The sequence below is a fragment of the Macaca mulatta genome, chromosome 16 (genome assembly GCF_049350105.2).
Source record: "Macaca mulatta isolate MMU2019108-1 chromosome 16, T2T-MMU8v2.0, whole genome shotgun sequence".
Taxonomy (NCBI): domain Eukaryota; kingdom Metazoa; phylum Chordata; class Mammalia; order Primates; family Cercopithecidae; genus Macaca; species Macaca mulatta.
In genome coordinates this window covers 39,106,035-39,125,642 of record NC_133421.1, presented here as the reverse complement: position 1 = coordinate 39,125,642, position 19,608 = coordinate 39,106,035, and the positions used below count along the sequence as shown (strand labels likewise).

The following is a 19,608-nucleotide window of genomic DNA, read 5'->3' as shown; positions in this document are numbered from 1 at the left end:
ATTTAGCTAGAAGACATTTGAAATATTTCTAGCGTCAAGAAATGACCAACAGTTGACCTGGATTTTTTAAAACAGGGCAGAAGCTTTTAGATGACCAGCCTAATTCAAGAACCATTTTCTTTACAAGATTCGTAGGTAATTAAAGCATAGCATAGACCAGGAACTTGTAAATGTCTCATTGTCCGGCACAAACACCTGCAGACTTACAAATTCAATTTGACAAATGTTTGTGGAGCACCCAATCTTGCGAAAGGTCTATTGTGCCAGGTACAGGAGGATTGGAAAATGAATGAAGGAGATGTCTCCCCTCCCAGAGGACAGAATCTAGGAAGGGACAGAACATAGATACAACAAAGGACTAGATGTGTCTGCGGGACAAGAGCTACATAACAGGCACTGTGCAAAACCCTTTATATTGGTTGACTCATTTCATCTTCACAACAGTCCTATGAGGCTGGTGCTATTATCATTCCCATTTCAAAGATAAAGAGAGGAGACATGAGGTCACACAGCTGGCAAGCCACAGATCCAAGACTCAAACCTGGGGAGTGTGACTTCAGAGTCTGTGTGCTTAACTTCTGTAATAAAACTGTTTCTAGATAGTGAGCTTTAAAAACGAAAAACAAAAACCTGTTTTTGGAACACACACACAAAAGCCATCATAATGAAGAGTTACATCCCTCGGTGGATCAAGCCTGTAATCCCAGTACTTTGGGAGGCCGAGGCTGGTAGATCACCTGAGGTCATGAGTTCAAGACTAGCCTGGTCAACATGGTGAAACCCCGTCTCTACTAAAAATACAAAAATAAGTAAGTAAAAGAAATTAAAATAAAAATAATGAAGAGTCAGAGAAAATTTCACCAATACTGCTTGATCATGCTCTTCAACATCAGAACCAAGTTCAAATCCTGGATCAGTCCTTTTTCCATCGTTTTAGCCAGGGCAAGTTATTTCATTTCTCTGAAAATTAAAAGAGATAATACGTACATAACATTTAATATAATACTTGGCATATAACAAGTGTTCAGAAATCACCGTTGTTTTTATTGTTTTTAATAAGAGAAATTCTCAAATGGTAAAAATGGAGAAAAGAGCACTCCAGGCAGAGAGAGCAGCAACGATAGATGCACACAGAGGGATTTCATGACTGGTGACTGGAATACAAGATGTGTTAGGAGGAGCAGCAGAAGCCATGCCTGCAAAGACTAGATGTAGATGAAGGCTTTGAATGCCATGCTAACGGGGTTTTGCTTCATTCCAAAGCAAATGGAAAACTTACAGAGCTGTTTGTCAGGAGGAATGGTGTGGATCCCACCTGTGTTTTAGCAAGAGAATTCCAGGAACCATGTGGGCAAAGCTAAGGGATAGCTGCCATCCAGGCAAGAGCCAATTCTGGCAAGCTCAGTGAGGATTAAAAAGAAGATAAATTAGAGATGTTTAGTTTGTTGGATTGACAAGATTTAGCAACTGCATGGGTAAAAGAGAAGATGAAGTAAAAGATGACTTCATGAGCTAGTGAGGGTGACCAGGTAGGTGGCCTTGCCATTATCCAAGACAAAGAAGACAGGAGAAAAGATGCTAAATGGAGGGGCTTGGAGTACGTGGGAAAAGAGATTAGGTATTGAGTTTGGGAACTTTTAGGTTTGAGATGCCTGTGTGAAATCCAGCGGCAGATATGTCTAGGTAATGGGAATGGCTTTGTTGTTGTTGTGTTTGTGTTTAAGACAAGGTCTCACCCTGTTGCTCAGGCTGGAGTGCAGTGGCACGATCACCACTCACTGCAGCCTCGACCTCTCAGGCTCAAGCGATCCTCTTGCCTCAGCCTCCACAGTAGTTGGGACTACAGGGACATGCTACCACATCTGGCTAATTTTTGTATTTTTTGTAGAGACAGGTGTAAGGTACATGGATGAGCTTTGGTCAAGAAATAGGCCAAGGTGGATATCCAGGCTTGCATGACTCGGTGAGTTTGGCACGCAAGGGCACCCCTCCACTTGCTATGTAACCTGTTTGTGTAAATTCAGACATGGCCCTGAGCCAGTGTTGTCTGTAAAAGGTATAACTGCTCTGTTGACACTGTGCACAACAGACATGGCTCTTGGGGCTCGGCTTGGCGCAACATGGCTTAACATGGTGGGCACGCTGGCACCCAGCGAAAGAAAGAGAGAGAGAACCAGAGCTGTCCATCCTGCAGACAGACAGAGGGGAGCCACAGCATAGCTCGCACCAGAGCCCAGAGAAAGAAAGAGTTAAGCTGCTGACCCTGAAGGCAAGGCAGAGTCAGCTGTGCAACTGTATTGTGAGGGTGGCAGGAGCCGCAGAGCCAGAGCAGACGGCTGAGATAAAGGTGGACAGTATGAGAAAGCTGTTGATGAGAGCTGCTGCTGAATAAAATCATCTTTCACCTGCCTATAGCCCCCCAAGTGTTCTTTCTGCCCATCTGCCCCCTGCCCTTGGATTCAGCATGGGCTGGACCCAGACCCCAGGATCTGACAACAGGGTTTCACCATGTTGCCCAGGCTGGTCTCAAACTCCTGGAATTAAGCAATCTGCCTGCCTCAGCCTCCCAAAGTGCTGGGAATACAGGTACAAGCCACCGCTCCAGGTCTTTGTTTTTTAAACATGGGAGAACTTACAGGTTGTTTGTATACTGATAGGGATGATCTAGTAAAGAGGGAAAATGTGATGACCCATTAGAGAGAAGGGAGAATTGCTGGAGCCATGCTTTTGGGTATGAGTAATTGGGAAAGGATAGTATATCTAATATACCAGTGGAGGGATGGGTCTTAGGTAGAAATACAGACACTTCAGTAGTCACAAATGGGAAAGCAGAATATATGGGCATAGGTACAATTAAGTGGGTAGGTGAGGTATTGGGAGAAAGTTCTCTGCTGATTGCTTTTATTTTCTTAATGAAATGGAAAGCAAGGCCACTAGCTGAGAGTAAGGATGTTGGAGTAGGTGTTGGAGGTTTGAGAAAAGAGAGGAAGATGTGAAATAATCATCTCAAAGAGTGGGAGAGAGCAATGGAGGGTAAGAACAGTTTCCAGCCACTGACACTTAATAGAGCCCAGCAGTTTTCTAACATGTCATCTGGACCTGAAAGCTAATGAGCCATAGAACAGAAGGTTTTTGGCTTTGTTTAGTTCATTTATTTGTTGAGGAGGCTGTCTGTCTGAGTCCATGGAAAATGTAGTTACAGTCCAGTGAATTGGGCTCTGAAAATCCAGTGGCCACCTCGAGGGCATGGGAGGCTCCTGAGAAGATGAACATAGAGAAGGAAGAAGAGAGATGGCACCACTGAAAACCTCCACTTCGATTTGCTCCATGCCTGTGCCCGCCTAGTGTTGACTCACCTTGACAAGTGACCACTCGCTCTGGATCACCTCTGCAAGAGAAAGTCAAATCCTACCAACTTACAGCCCAATAAATATTGGTAAGAGATGAAGTCATCTCAGAACCCAAAAGGCAACCATCTGAAAGCAAATTTGGAATTTGAAATGTAAATATCATATCAATCACAGTGTGCGTAATACTGTCACTTTATATTTCTGTGTGCCTTCAGGTATGCTATCTCACTCAATGCTCCCAACTCTGAAGAGTATCAAGACAGCCTGGAAAGGTTCTAGTTTTAAGCTCCACCAGCTCAAGCAAGTCAAATAGCAGGACATGGAACAGCTGGGAACTTAAGCTGTGAGCAAAACCTGTCCAGGGTTCCTGCCATCTCATGCTGGGGTTCAGTGCACTTAACTCACTCTAGGGTATATGTACATTGTGCGCACATCTAACAAACAATAAGAAAAAGTGAGAGAATGAAAGTAACAACCAAACTTAAAACAGATGTAGGGCCTGGCACGGTGGCTCGTGCCTATAATGCCAGCACTTTGTGAGGTCAAGGCAGGTGGATCACCTGAAGTCAGGTGTTCAAGACCAGCCTGGCCAACATGATGAAACCCTGTCTCTACCGAAAATACAAAAAAATTAGCTGGGCATGGTGGCTGGCATTTGTAATCCCAGTTACTTGGGAGACTGAGGCAGGAGAATCGTTTGAACCTGGGAGGCGGAGGTTGCAGTGAGCCGAGATTGCGCCACTGCACTCCAGCCTGGGTGACAAGAGCAAGACTCTGTCTCAAGAAACAAACAAACACAACAACAACAACAACAACAAAAACCAGATGTACATGTTGGTTTAAAACTGCAGAAAGAATATGTAAGTAATTTTAAAGGTTTACTAACCATTAACAAAAATAAAATGCAATATGCAGGTGACCAGTAATGTGGTTAGTACCTGCGGAAGAAGAAAGTGAAGAATTAATTGAGGGCCATAGAGATACATTAACTGTTCTTTTTTGTTGTTGTTGTTATTGTTGTTTTGAGATGGAGTTTTGCTCTGTCACCCAGGCTGGAGTGCAGTGGCACAGTTTTGGCTCACAGCAACCTCCACCTCCTGGGTTCAAGCAATTCTCCCACCTCAGCCTCACAAGTAGCTGGGACTACAGGCACACGCCACCACACCCAGCTAATTTTTGTATTTTTTTGGTAGAGACGTGGTTTCACAATGTTGGCCAGGCTGGTCTCGAGCTCCTGGCCTTGAGTGATTCGCCTGCCTTGGCCTCCCAAAGTGCTGGGATTACAGGCGTGAGCTACCACCCAGCCAGAGACACATTAACTTACAGAAGAATTAGAGGAACTGACAAGAAGCTGTCCCTAGAAGACAAGAATGATGGAAACACGAAATGGCATCCAATTAGTATTTTCATAAATTTGCTAATGTGTTATAAGCAGCAAAATAACAATAATAAAAGAATGATTTTCTGAACCGGAATTTTTTTTAATAAAGTCTCAAAATGGGCAAATTAAGGGAATTTTCAAGAGAACCTTTGGCCATATCAGTTCTTACAAGTGCTGTTGGTTTTCTGCCCAGATTCTCTCTACAAGGCTCATGCACCCATCTCCTAGCTGATGCTTTCTTACATCTGCATCTTCTTGGGAAGATTTCCCTTGGCTGACAGGAGCTGCTTTGCCCAGAAATGCCTAAGAAATTACACACACTGCCTCCACCCCACCTCTTTCCAGGGTCATCCTACTGGTATATAGGTCCCCTTGCCTCTGGATGAGACAAGCTTTGGAGCATTTTATGCTCCAGACAGAGCTTTCTGCAGAATCAGGCTGAGGTAAGAGTTCTTTTTTTCATTCTTGCTTAGCATCTTCTTCTGATCTGCTTCCCTTAATCCCTTTCAGGTTTCTCCCAAGGGCACTCCTTCAATAAATCACTTGTGTAAGCATCCGTGTCTCAGACTATGCTTTTAGGAACCTGCCTTAGGACAGCCAGGCAAGATATCACTCCATAGTACTTCCCTCTATAGGTTAGATGGAACACATTTTGCTTTCTTGGCATTATGTTTTCTTGTTTGTTTTGGTTTAGGTGTGGGGGTTGTTATTTAGGGTGGGGGGTGGACTCTTTTTTTTCATCAAAGTCTCACTCTTATCACCCAGGCTGGGAGTGCAGTGGCATGAACACGACTCACTGTAACTTCAACCTCCTGAGCTCAAGCAATCCTCCTGCCTCAGCCTCCCTTGTAGCTGGGACCACAGGTGTGCGCCACCATGCCTGGCTAATTTTTTTCATTTTTTGTAGAGACTGGGTCTCACTTTGTTGCCCCAACTGGTCTCAAACTCCTGGGCTCACACAGTCCTCCTATCTCAACCTCCCAAAGTGCTGGGATTACAGGCATGAGGCACTATGCTTAGCCTGGTGTAGCGTTCTTGTTTTGTTTAATTTTGTTTGTTTAACAGAGTTTTCTCTTACTTCCTTGGTGTTTCATCTTTCTAAGCCAAAGAATAATAAAAGATATTTACTGAAATTTCTTTTAAAATTTGGCCGAGGTTAGGTAGGACTATTCTATTTTAAATTTTAGTTAGGCCTGTTTCTAGGGCATCGATTATGCTGTTTCCCGATCATGAGAGCTTGATAGTAATTTTGATCTGTATTTCCAAAAGACTCTCTATTAGCCAGCACTGAATAAACAGTAATTCTATTATCATGAGGCAGGGAAGGAGCAAAGCAGGTATCAGATACTTTCAGTTGTATGAGTCAGAAAACCTGACTCATTCTAGCTTAAATAATAAATGGAATTTATTGGCTCATGTAACTGAGAAGTCCAAAGGAGAAGTCTGGATTTGGGCATAGCTTTATCCTGTGCCCATTTTGGCTAAATGGGCACAAAACACCTGGTTTCTTTTTGTCCCGTGGCCCTGCCTTCTACAATGTTCACTTCATTCTAAGTCTGACTCCCCTGGTGATTCCACGAGGGCTGCCAGAAGCTCCCAATGCTACACGCATTCTCATTCATAGTTCAGCAAGAAAACAGAGGATGTTCTTCTCCTTCAAAATTGCCAAGCATAACTCAGATTGGAACTGCTTAGGTCACCTGCCTACTCCTGAACCAATTGCTATGGCCAGGGAGATGGAATATGCTGATCGACTTAGTTTAGGATATGAGCTCTATTGCTGGTGCTGGGAATTGAATCTGATTCCCATGAACTACATGGATTCCCAGATAGAAATCAGGGCCTTTGGCAAAGGGGACACACCAATAAACACCAACCTGCTTCATCAAACAAGCAAAGGCAACAGAATATTGTATTCACTCAGCATTTATGAGCGTGCCCTGTCCTGGGCTGGGGAGCACATAACTACGTATGAGACAGAAGGAAGAAGAGAGAGAGGAAAAAGAGGAAATGCAGTGCAATACGTGACAATGTGGACAAAGTGTTGCTAACCAATACCAACATGGCACTTCAGAGTTTATGCTTTTCATACAGTTTGTCTCACTAACCCCCACAATTGGGAAAGGAAACTTTGTCCTTATTTTTGGTTGTCCAGTGTCTGAACTCCCTCTCTTCATCTGGGGAACCCTCCACCTTAGGAGTTGTGGTGGAAGGCAGGGCCTTCTCCCACTCTGCAGGCTGAAAATAATAGGTGCTTGCTCTCATAGGACATAAGATACATAGTCTAGCTTTAACCAAGCAAACAAACCTGTGACAGACTTTGAATTGGGAGCTAGTGACACAAAGAAACAGAGGCAGTGGATAATTCTTTCTAACTGTGGTGGGGGAGATGGCAGCAATATATAGCTTCTGGGGCGACAGAGCAAACAGAACACCCCGCCCCCAGCGCCAGTGGTGCTGGCAGGACAAGCTGCAGCAGCTAGTACTTGGTGACAGTAGAGTGGTCTCCTAAGTTCTGCTGCTTGCTTTGTGGCATTCTTCCTTTCTGTTTGTAACCCCTGATTTCCCAACTGTCTTAGCAATTCTGTGAACCAGCCAATATCCTTTTAATAAATTCATTTTCAAGCAGACTCAGTTCCTATGGCTGCAACTTATGGAAATATAACTCTTTCAGGTCAATATTATCATAATTTTACAGGTAAGGATACAGGCTCTGAGACTTTAGGTTACTGGTGCCCAGGACCACACTATCTTCCAACTGCAAACCCCATCGTTTGTTCAGTATATGTGTCATTCTTAGGTGAAGAGTAACTGGAAAAGTTTCCTTCATTCCTAAAACATTTCCTTCCCTCCGCATTTGTTTAGTGCCTAAAATGCACCGTTAGAGAGGGGTTCTCTGAATCTAAAAGGCTTTTCCCTCAATTAAAAGGCAAACATTGGCCGGGCGCGGTGGCTCAAGCCTGTAATCCCAGCACTTTGGGAGGCCGAGGCGGGCGGATCACAAGGTCAGGAGATCGAGACCACAGTGAAACCCCGTCTCTACTAAAAATACAAAAAATTAGCCGGGCGCGGTGGCGGGCGCCTGTAGTCCCAGCTACTCAGGAGGCTGAGGCAGGAGAATGGCGGGAACCCGGGAGGCGGAGCTTGCAGTGAGCCGAGATCGCGCCACTGCACTCCAGCCTGGGCAACAGCGTGAGACTCCGTCTCAAAAAAAAAAAATAAATAAATAAATAAAATAAAATAAAAGGCAAACATCAAGGAATCTTGAGATCAGCTGACCCTTAAGGAATGGGGAGAAAGAGTGGGAATTCTTACCTTAGAGAGGATTTGTTTGACAGGCTTCTTGGAGAGCAAAGGCCAGTGAGAATGAATTGCAGATGAGAGAGAAAAACACTGAAAGAGGAGAAGTCGGGTTGCCAAAGCCAATGGTACCTGTGTGACTGGGGCAAAAAAAAACAGAACTTGCCCCCACATTTCTAAAGAGAATCTTTGATTTAACTGCTTGGCCACCTGGATAAACAGTGGCATTCTAAGTAGGGAGAGGCAGAGGGGAAATGAGATTGCATGACGCTAATTGTTCTCAGCCCTGGCTGCCCTTTTGTTTTTCTTGTTTTGTTTTGTGTTTTGAGATGAAGTCTCGCTCCATCGTGCAGGCTGCAGTACAGTGGCATGATCTTGGCTCACTGCAACTTCCCCCTCCCAGGTTCAAGTGATTCTCCTGTCTCAGCCTCCAGAGTAGCTGGGATTACAGGAGTGCACCCCTAGCTAATTTTTGTATTTTTAGTGGAGATGGGGTTTCACCATGTTGGTCAGGCTGGTCTCAAACTCCTGACCTCAGGTGATCTGCCCACCTTGACCTCCCAAAGTACTGAGATTACAGGCGTGAGCCACCGCGCCCAGCCCTGGCTACCCTTTTGAATAGCCCAGGGGGCCTTTAAAATATACTGGAAGAGGGCCAGGGGAGGAGACTCATGCCTATAATCCCAGCACCTTGGAAGGCTGAGGTGAAAGGATTGTTTGAACTCAGGAGTTCAAGACCAGCCCGAGCAACTACTAAGACCCTGCCTCTGTTTTTTTGTTTTTGGTTTTTTTTTGTTTTTAATATATTAAAAATAACAAAATATGCTGGTGCAGGGGGGACTGGGGGAATGGCTGCTTAATGGGTGCAGGGTTTCCTTTTGGGTAGTGACAATTTTAGGGAACTAGATAGAACCAATAGTTGTACAACCTTGTGAATATAGTAAATGCCACTGCATCCTTGACCTCCTCGGCTCAAGCAATCCTCCCACCTCAGCCTCCCAAGTAGCTGGGACTACAGGCACACACCATATGCCTGGCTAATTTTTGTATTTTTTGTGGAGACAGGTTTTCGCCATGTTGCCCGTGGCTGGTCTCAAACTCCTGGGCTCAAGAGATCAGCCCACCTCAGCCTCCCAAAGTGCGGGGATTATAGGCATGAGACACCGTGCCCGGCCGATTGTGCACTTTAAAATCATTAATTTTCTGTTGTGTGAATTTTGCCTCAATTAAAAAAAAATATTGGCATCCCCTGAGAGGGAAGAGGGTGATAATGAGCTTATATGAGGGTGGAAGCAGCTCTTGAGAAGTGTGCGACTTTAGTAGAGTGATGGTGCACTCTATAATGAGCTCAGGAACTTTCTCCTAGATGCCCTCAAGATCACTTCAGGTGAATAATGAATGGTGAAGATTTACGTGCTTTACTTTTCAAGGCTTTTATAGGAGTTGGACTTTGATTTCTTTTGGATGTGAATCTGGGCTGAGACAGGGCAATATAGCTTAGTTTCACCAGGGTTCTACCTTATACTTATTTTACCGGTTAGACCAAGGCTGGCCCTAGATTCTAGCAACAAATTTGAGTGGGACCAAATACTCTCTTGCTCACAGGTAGTATGGTGTGCCAGATCTGAAAACATCCTCCAGTAAAAACAGCAAGAAATTGGGATGGTCCACTCTTGCATAAAGGGCCTAGGGCATGACTCCCATCCCCAGCCAGAAAAATGTTCAGCTACCAGGAAAGCCCTGGCAGCCAGCAATTTCAGCCTCTAATTTTGATGAAAACACTTGCCAAGACTGAATTGCCACAAACAAAGCACATTTACACCCAACCAGCTGTATTCCATCTTAAGAGTACAAGCTGAAGCTCCAGAAGGTGAAGAGATTGATGCTATTCATGGGAACAATCTGCAGCCATCTCTCTGTTATAGGTCTGGGTGAAAAAAATGGTACAAGGGAAATTATAGTGCTGGAGAAAGCAGCTGCCCAAATACTGCAAGCCCGCATACAAACCAAAGCTCCCTGGGAAACCCTAAGCGTGAGGGACACAGAACAGGAGAGCGGGTCTACAAAAGACCTTCATAAGAAAAAATTAGTAGCTCAAGGGAAACACTCAAGGAAAGGAAAGAACAATGAAGCCACATAAAAGAGGGTGAACTGATACAACCAAAGATAAGACAAAAGTGGTAGAAATTATAGCAAATCTGAAGCCGATGTTCCAGGCAAGTTCTCTAATGGTGCTTTCCAATGCCACCCTGCTCCCCATTCCCTATCTTTGTCCTTTTCCCAGTACTTGGTTCTGCTCTGCAAGCTCTTTCATCCATTTATTAGTTAATTCAACAAACCTTGATTAAGCGTGGTCTTTATGCCAGTACAAGGCTGCAGGCACGCAGAAGTGAAGAAAACACAATTAAGGCCAGATAAAGAAGAGCCTTGCCGGGCGCGGTGGCTCGCACCTGTAATCCCAGCACTTTGGGAGGCTGAGGCGGCCGATAACTTGAGGCCAGGAGTTCGAGACCAGCCTGGCCAATGGGGAGAAATCCTGTCTCTACTAAAAATACAAAAATTAGCTGGGCATGGTGACATACGCCTGTAGTCCCAGCTACTCAGGTGGCTGAGGCAGGACAATCGCTTGAGCCCGGGAGGCAGAGGTTGCAGTGGACTGAGATTATGCCACTGCACTTCAGCCTGGGCGACAGAGCAAGACTCTGTCTCAAAAAAAAAAAAAAAAAAAAAAAAGAGAGAGAGAGAGAGCCTTAGAGAACTTAAGCACTAAAAAGATGAGAGTCTCCCTGTCCCAAAAGAAAACTCAAAATTAAATTTGATTTTTCAAAATGACATAAACCTTGCATGTTTTTGATTTTTCATAATAACATAAATCTTGCATGTATGCTAACATTAAAATAGCTTCTTTCTAGATGTGGGGATTACAAAATTCAGATTTTATTAATTAAAGATGAGTGTTTCTCTCACTGTCACTCTCATCCTGGTGTTCCTGCTTTGCTAGTGCCTTCAGGGATGACCCAGCTATAAACATTTCCTCTGCCTTTGAAAAGGCGAGGACTCAGGGGAGGACGATTCTTAACTTTCTGGCTACTGTGGCTGCTCTTCTCTTTCCCAATTTCTGGTAGCCAGTGTGTTGGTTAATGAATGGAAGGATGTTGGGGTGGCAACAGGGGGAGGAATTGGTATTCTTGAAAAAGGATCGGCCTATTTGCTGACAAAATTGTTGGGCTATTATGTCAGCTGTGGTAGCTGTGCTTCAAGACATGGAGAATAGTCAGGCACGGTGGCTCACTCCTGTAATCCTAGCACTTTGGGAGGTTGAGGTTGGTGGATCACTTGAGCCCAGGAGTCCCAGACGCCCAGGCAACATAGTAAAACCCAGTCTCTACAAAAAAAAAAAAAAAAAAAAAAAAAAAAAATTAACAGGGTGTGGTGGAATGCACCTAGTCCCAGCTACCCTAGAGGCTGAGGTAGGAAGATTGCTTGAGCCCAGGGGGTCAAGGCTGTGATGAGCCGTGATTGTGCCACTGCACTCCAGCCTGGGCAACAGAGAGAGACCCTGTCTCAACACACACACACACACGATGTGGGGAAGATTTTGAAAGCACCAAAGGAACAGAATGGATTCCATCTTGGGGTGAATTAAATCAGTTCATTTTTTTTTTTTTTTTTTTTTTTTTTGAGACAGAGTCTTACTCTGTCGCCCAGGCTGGAGTGCAGTGGTGCGATCTTGGCTAGCTGCAACCTCTGCCTTCCAGGCTCAAGCGATTCTGGTACCTCAGCCTCCTGAGTTGTGTGTGCCACCATGCCCAGCTAATTTTTATATTTTCAGTAGAGATGGGTTTTCACCATGTTGGCCAGGCTGGTCTTGAACTCCTGACCTCAGGTGATCCACCTGCCTCGGCCTCCTAAAGTGCTAGGATTACAGGCATGAGCCACTGCACCTGGCCCCAAAAGGAGAGCTATTTTTGAAACTAAAAATATAAGGACATAGTTTCAGGATAAAGAAGAGTTCTTGGGCCTTACGTGGTGGCTCACACCTGTAATCCCAGCACTTTGGGAGGTTGAGACAGGCAAATCACGAGGTCAGGAGTTCAAGACCAGCCTGACCAACATAGTGAAACCCCGTCTCTACTAAAAATACAAAAAAAAGAAGCACTTTGCAAGGCCAAGGGAAGTGGGCAGATTGCTGGAGCCCAGGAACTTGAGACCAGCCTGGGCAACATGGCAAAACACCGTTTCTACAAAAAATACAAAAAAAAAAAAAAAAAATTAGCCAGGCATGGTGGCCCATGCCTACAGTCCCAGCCACCTGGGAGGCTGGGGTGGGAGAATCACCTGAGCCCCGGAAGTTGAGGCTGCAGTGAGCCATGATTGCGCCATTGCACTCCAGTCTGGGCAACAGAGTGAGACCCTATGTCAAAAAAAAAAAAAAAAAAAGAGTTCCTTTTTTACTAAATGAAATTTAGACCAAATGAAATTTTACCAAATGAAATAATGTTCTCCTACATTATTCTTATTTTTTAAATTTCATGACAGATTAATAATAATGAAAAAATTATTTCCATATCATCACCAATTTGGAGACCAGAATTTGGAACCACTACCAGTAGATAGCACAAAATGGGTTGATAGGACAACCAGGGATAAAAATCCTGAGCCCATTGAAACATTATTCTGACCTATATGACATTTCTTCTGTCCTGAAAGCATGCTTGCACTCAGGTATAGATGAATAGCATGCAGAAATATTTCATAGACAGTTACTGGAAGACTGAAGACCAAAAAGGCCTCTCCACCAGAGGATGAGTGACAGCTGAGGAAACATCGTGTTCTCAGCCTGACACATTCAGATAGTGCACTTGTGGCTCCCCTGCACTTATGTTCTTATTTGTGTGCCTTTAATGGGTCACCAGTTTCACCAGCAATAGCTCTTGCAATTGTGGCTTACCAGGGACCAGGAAATGAAGCCACCCAAGCGTGACGCATCCAGGAGGCTGAGTCTGTGTAGGTGGTGACAAGGTGAGAAGAAAATGTGACAAGTGTGAAACCACAAGGAAATTCAGAGTTGGTTCCAAGGCTTAACCTTTGCATGAAGTTCCAGAAAGTTTTGGGAGTCTACACAGTGACTAAGCTTCATGTGCCTTCTTAGGCAGCAGTGAGGAAAGAAGTGAATGGGTGTTGCAAACTGAGGTGATCTAGGAGTTCTCAGGGTTTACTTGCAGTCTACCCACTTCCTGTTTTTTTTTTTTTTTTTTTTTGAGACGGAGTCTCCTGCTGTCGCCCAGGCTGGAGTGCAGTGGCCGGATCTCAGCTCACTGCAAGCTCCGCCTCCCGGGTTTACGCCATTCTCCTGCCTCAGCCTCCAGAGTAGCTGGGACTACAGGCGCCCGCCACCTCGCCCGGCTATTTTTTTGTATTTTTTAGTAGAGACGGGGTTTCACTGTGTTAGCCAGGATGGTCTCGATCTCCTGACCTCGTGATCCGCCCGTCTCGGCCTCCCAAAGTGCTGGGATTACAGGCTTGAGCCACCGCGCCCGGCTTTTTTTTTTTTTTTAATTAAGAGAAAGAGACAAGGTATTGCTCTGTCATCCAGGCTGGAGTGTAGTGCTGTGATTATAGTTCACTGCAGCCTGAAACTCCTTGGCTCAAGTGATCCTCTTACCTTCACCTCTCAAAGTGCTGGGGTTACAGGTGTGAACCACCGCACCCAGTGTCACACTTCATATTCTTTTTTTTTTTTAGACGGAGTCTCGCTCTGTCTCCAGGCTGGAGTGCAGTGGCACGATCTCAGCTCACTGCAGCCTCCACCTCCTGGGTTCAAGCGATTCTCCTGCCTCAGCCTCCCAAGTAGCTGGGCTACAGGCGTGCACCACCACATGCAGCTAATTTTTGTATTTTTAGCATAGACGGGGTTTCACCATGTTGGCCAGGATGGTCTTGATCTCTTGATCTTGTGATCCACATGCCTCGGCCTCCCAAAGTGCTGGGATTACAGGCGTGAGCCACTGCGCCCGGCCACACTTCATATTCTTTAAGTAGCATTAAAATGCTTTAATAAATCAGCATGAAAAAGTTTCTGAATGATACATCCAAAATTATTTATGTATTAGAAAAGCAAGACAGTTGAAAGGAATCAGTGTCATGTGATTAATGTGATACTCCTAGTATCTGTATTCATATACATCAAATAATGCTTTAAATATATTTTCTATGTCATTTCCCCACAGGTAATTATCTGTAATATCGGGGGAAACCTATGTTAGGGCACATTTTTTAAAAAATCACATACTTTCAGAAAAAATGGCAAATAAGTACAAAAAACCTTTTCACTCTGCATGGGTAGTCCCTCTACATACTGCTCAAGGTTTCACACTGTGCCAGCCTATGCTCCCATATGGATGCCCCTCTCATTTTGCTTGAGCTCTGATACCATCAACAGGTCACCCTCATGCACGGATACCTTCCTCATTTGGCTCAGACTCTGACACTCTGCGTGGAGCCACCACTACTACCATACGTGGACACTTGTCTCACCCTGCGCAGGCTCCCACTCCTTGCACTCAAGCAGCCCTCCAACATAGGTACCCTGCTTAGATTCTGACACCCCATGCTGGGCTGCACCCTGGAGTGGATGATGCCCTCTTAGGCTCTGACATCCTGTACTGGGTCACACCACCACCCGGATGTCCACCTCACTTTGTTTGGCAGTTCTGCTTCCTTATTCACATATGTAGGTCCTGTTTTGTAATATCTATAATTGTTTTGCCTTATTTCTAGATTTATATAGATTCAGACTTCATGATTAGCCTTATTAAATCTTTCCCATTTTCTAGTTTTTCATTCGGAAATGTCTTTTTTTTTTCTTTTATTCTTTTGAGACAGAGTCTTTCTCTGTTGCCCAGGCTGGAGTACAGTGGTACAATCTCAGCTCACTGCAACTTCCACCTCCTGGGCTCAAGCAATTCTCCTGCCTCAACCTCCTGAGTAGTTGGGATTACAGGCACGTGCCACTGCGCCCAGTTAATTTTTGTATTTTAATAGAGACGGGGTTTCACCTACGTTGGCCAGGCTGGTCACGAACTCCTGACCTTAGGTGATCTGCCCACCTTGGCCCCCCAAAGTGCTAGGATTACAGGCTTGAGCCACCGCACCCAGCCTAGAAATGTCTTAATTGGCTAGACTTTATCATCAGGTAGCTTTTTCAACCAGTGTTTATATATGTTTTACCTGAAGTAAGCCTTTGTCATTTGAGACTATTTTTTGATGACCTTATACACAAGTGGAAATTTAGCTGGGTATAAAATTCTTGGGTCACACTCGTTTCTCCTTAGAACTCTGTAAACATTGTTCTATCATCTTTTGGCATGGACTATTATTGTCAATGAGTTTGAGCTCAGGTTTACATCATCCTATTATAAGTGGCTTGTGTTTTCTGCCTAGATACCTATAAGATTATTCACTTAGTTCATGAGTTTAGTCACTTCATGTAGCTGTGTCACATTTCTATTCCTCTGTGCTGGTTTTTACTACAACACAGTGTATCTTTTAAATCTGTAGCTTCTGTTCTTCATTTCAGGAAAGTATACTTTTTTCTATGAATATTATTCTCCACTTTGCTCTGCTCTCTGCCTAAAAGACACCAAGTATAAATATGGTGGATTTCTGTTGTGCTTTATGAATGTATATAATATCTGTGACTGAAAAATTCTATGTAGATGTAAGGATAATATTATTACAGTTTTGATCCAAATATGAGAATTTTAATATTCTTTCTCAGTCTAGGTCTCAGATACTAAAAACTTTGTGAATGATCTTTATTTTTTGGTGTATGTGTGAGCGCACACATGTGAATATGTAGAATAGGATACAGTAGGCTAAGATCACAGACAATATAGTGGTCAATTTATTTTCCAAGAGTTATAGTGAATAGACAATAATTAGAACTATTTTTTATTTAATGCTTAACTATACAAGGCAAGGACATAAGCACTTTTCATATATTTGCTCATTTAATTCTCACAATAACTATATAAAATAAGTGTTATGATGCCATCATTTAACAATAAGGGGACTAAACCTTAGAAGTGTTAAAAAAATCTCCAGAGTTTCATTGCTACAAAATGGTAGAGTGGGTTTGGAACCTGAGTTTCCCAAAGCAATGGCCACATATTAATCCACTGTATTCTCTCTCTTATTTGTCTTCTGCTACAGTTGGAAGTCCTGAGGGGAAAAGCAAGTTGTGGATGCCTCCAAAAGGTATTCATATTTTAAGAAGTCAAAGCTGTTGGTTTCCATGAAGGCATGTTATCTTTACGGTAATGGACGTTAGATTGCAAAACATATGAACTCTAAAAAGGAAGTTTTAGCCATTGTCATCTTTAAAAAAAAACACACACACACAAAAGGCTTCACGAATTTGCATGTCATCCCTGTACAGGGGCCGTGATAATTTCTGTATCATTCCAATTTTAGTGTATGTGCTGCTGAAGCCAGCACCAATTTCTTTTTTTCAACTGGTCCATAGGTCCTTTCACTTAACATTCCCAAAGGCACTAAAGTTCAACATGTTTAAAACAAAATTCATTGTTTTATTCCTCAATAACTTTGTATTTCTCTCAATTCAGTTACTGACACTTCCCTCTCCCCTGCTTTCTATGCGTCATTGGTTGTCAACATTTATTACTTCTGTCTTCTCATTATCTCATTCCATTGAGTCTGTTCCTTTCCATTCAAAATGTCACCACCTTAATTCAGCCTCTTATTAACACCGGCCTGAAATATTGTATTGCAGAAGTAACTGACTAGTCTTCTATCCTCTCATCTTTTTGTTCTTTCTCTTCTTTTATCTCATACATAGGCTCAGACCTGTCTTCCTACAGCAGTGGTCTCCAAACCCTTTTGAAAACACTCCCTATCAATACAAATGCTTGAGCATGAATCTCTAGTATATTCATTTTAATTTATTGTATTGTATTTTTGAGATCGAGTCTAACGCTGTCCCCCAGGCTGGAGTGTACTACCACGATCATGGCTCATTGCACCCTTGACATCCCCAGGTTCAGGTTATCCTCCGGCCTTAGCCTCCTGTGTAGCTGAGACTATAGGCATGTGCCACCACACTCAGCTAATTTTTGTATTTTTATTTTAGGGAGGGGTCTCAACATGTTGCCCAGGTTGGTCTCAAACTCCTGGGCTCAAGCAATCTGCCCACCTTGGCCTCCCAAAGTGCTGGGATTACAGGCATGAGCTACCATGCCCAGCCCAATTTATTTATTTCTAAACGATGTCCACCTATGACTATGTATATATTGCATATATACATGTGTATTATATATTTATATATTGCATATATTAATATACATGTATATTATATATTATTTCTAAATGATGTCCACCTATAACATATATGTATAAAATGTACACAAGTATAGAAATTAAAAGGAGATGAAGAAGAAATGAATATTTTTAATTTAAATTTTCATCTTATATATTTGAGGTACAAAAACATTTTTGTTCTCCCTATAATTGAGTAAATTCCACTGTTTTTAAAAAAAAATTGGCTTAACAATTTGTGATGAAATGATTCACAAGCATGTTTCTAACTTTAGTTTATTTTGAAAATAGGTTTTAATTGCCACCATAGCTGAGAAATATATTCGCAAATTTACACAATGCCAAATGCACCACAAACACATTGCTAAATCCTAATATTCATTTCTATCCAGCAACTATGCAAAGTTTTTTTGAAATTCAGCCAATAAATCAACTGATGTCCAAGAGTTATTTCTGCAAGCTAATTGAAAAGTATTGTAAACCTATGTCTGGAATATTAATAGATTAAAAGACCGTTTCCAAGTTTTTGTAAAGCATGCAGATATAAATGTTTCATAAGTAATGATAAAGTTATATCATTTTCAGGAGTAAAAAAACATTGTAGTGATTGTGAATGGGAGCTCACTCATGATTTGGCTCTCTGTCTGTTATTGGTGTATAGGAACGCCTGTGACTTGCTGAAGTTGCTTATCAGCTTAAGGAGATTTTGGGCTGAGACGATGGGGTTTTCTAAATATACAATCATGTCATCTGCAAACAGATACAATTTGACTTCCAGGCATCCATTTTCAAAGTGGTTTCTTAACAAAAAAGAGTTCCTTTGCAAGAGCCGTTACTTTTCTATTCTTTTCTTTACTTCTTGAGACAAACTCTCTCTGTCACCCAGGCTGGAGTGCAGTAGCCCGATCATAGCTGGAGCTGTGTGTGATCGTAGCTCGGCTGCTGCACTCACACTGTAACCTCAAACTCCTGGGCTCAAGTGATCCTCCTGCCTCAGCTTCCTAAGTAACTGGGACTACAGGCGCATAACACCAGGCCCAGCTAATTTTTAATTTTTTTGTAGAGATGAGTTCTTACTATGTTGCCTGGGCTGGTCTCAAACTCCTGGACTCAGGCGATCCTCCTGCCTTGGCCCCCCAAAACAGTGACTTTTCATTCACTGTTAAACACCATTTTTTCCTTAAAGATCCTAATTAAATGTCTTTATTATTTTAATTGTATTATTATTATTAATTAGTTGATTGATTATTGTAATATCTCCTGGTAGCACAGTTTTGAAATTCATTTGTCATAACGGAAAAGGTCAGCAATTTTTGAACACTAGTCTTTTTGTAAGAGAAATATTGTGCAGTTCACAGTTCATCTTTTTAAATTGACAATTCTTTTAAGTCCTTTACCCCACAATGGCCCATAATCCTGTTTGATACAATTGATTCTGATGGTCACTCTTCAACTCACTTTACAGTATTATAAAGATTCTGTGATTTATTAACATCGGGCTCTAACCAACTGAGCTAACCCGCCACCCAAGATTCTACTATCTAAAGTTTGAAGGTCTTGTTTTTTTGTTTTTTGTTTTTTTAATAAAAATAGCCTAATGACACCCTGCAGCACACAAATTCCTCTTGGGAGATCTCTCTTACCATTTATAACACTTGACTCATGTTCAGACAAATGTGGCTTCCAGCATCACTTGATACACTGGGTATCAGTAACGTTTAATTATTTTAAAGATAAATAAATATAAATTCTAATTTGTTTTCTGCAGCCCAGGGCAGCCAGCCCCTAATGAATTCCAGGAATTAGCACACACCCCGCTTTGGAGACCACTGTTATAAAGCATCGCTCTGATCCTCTTACTCTTTTGCCAGTAAACCCTTGTTATCCATTGCCCATTTATCCATTGATAAAGCCCATGCTCTCTTTTCCTCAATAACATGGTTGCCCCCAGCCCCCTGCTGCCTTCTCACTGGCACAGGTGAGCCCTTTGTAACAGCCACACTTGAGGCTTGGAGACTGGCCCCACTTCTGAACTTTGAGGGACTGACATTGGCAGCTCACTGTTGAACCTGAGCCAGTCCGTCTTTCTGCTGTGTGCAGTTTGATTTTAGCATCTTAGTTCCCAGTTACGGGTTTCCTGCCTTGTACCCTCATTCTCCAGTGCTTGGGTTTGAGTACCAGACTGAATAATGATAATAATAATAGCAAAGACTAGAGAGCTTACTTGCCTACCATTGTTCT

The 19,608-nt window shown here is 43.0% G+C and overlaps 1 non-coding gene across 1 annotated transcript; it reads right to left on the bottom strand.

Moving 5' to 3' along the window:
• Window positions 1-16,426: 16,426 nt before the first annotated feature.
• On the bottom strand, window positions 16,427-16,530 carry LOC114673260 (U6 spliceosomal RNA). Its single transcript, XR_003723987.1, has one exon. It is a non-coding gene; the product is annotated as a U6 spliceosomal RNA (small nuclear RNA).
• Between the last annotated feature and the right edge of the window lie 3,078 nt (window positions 16,531-19,608).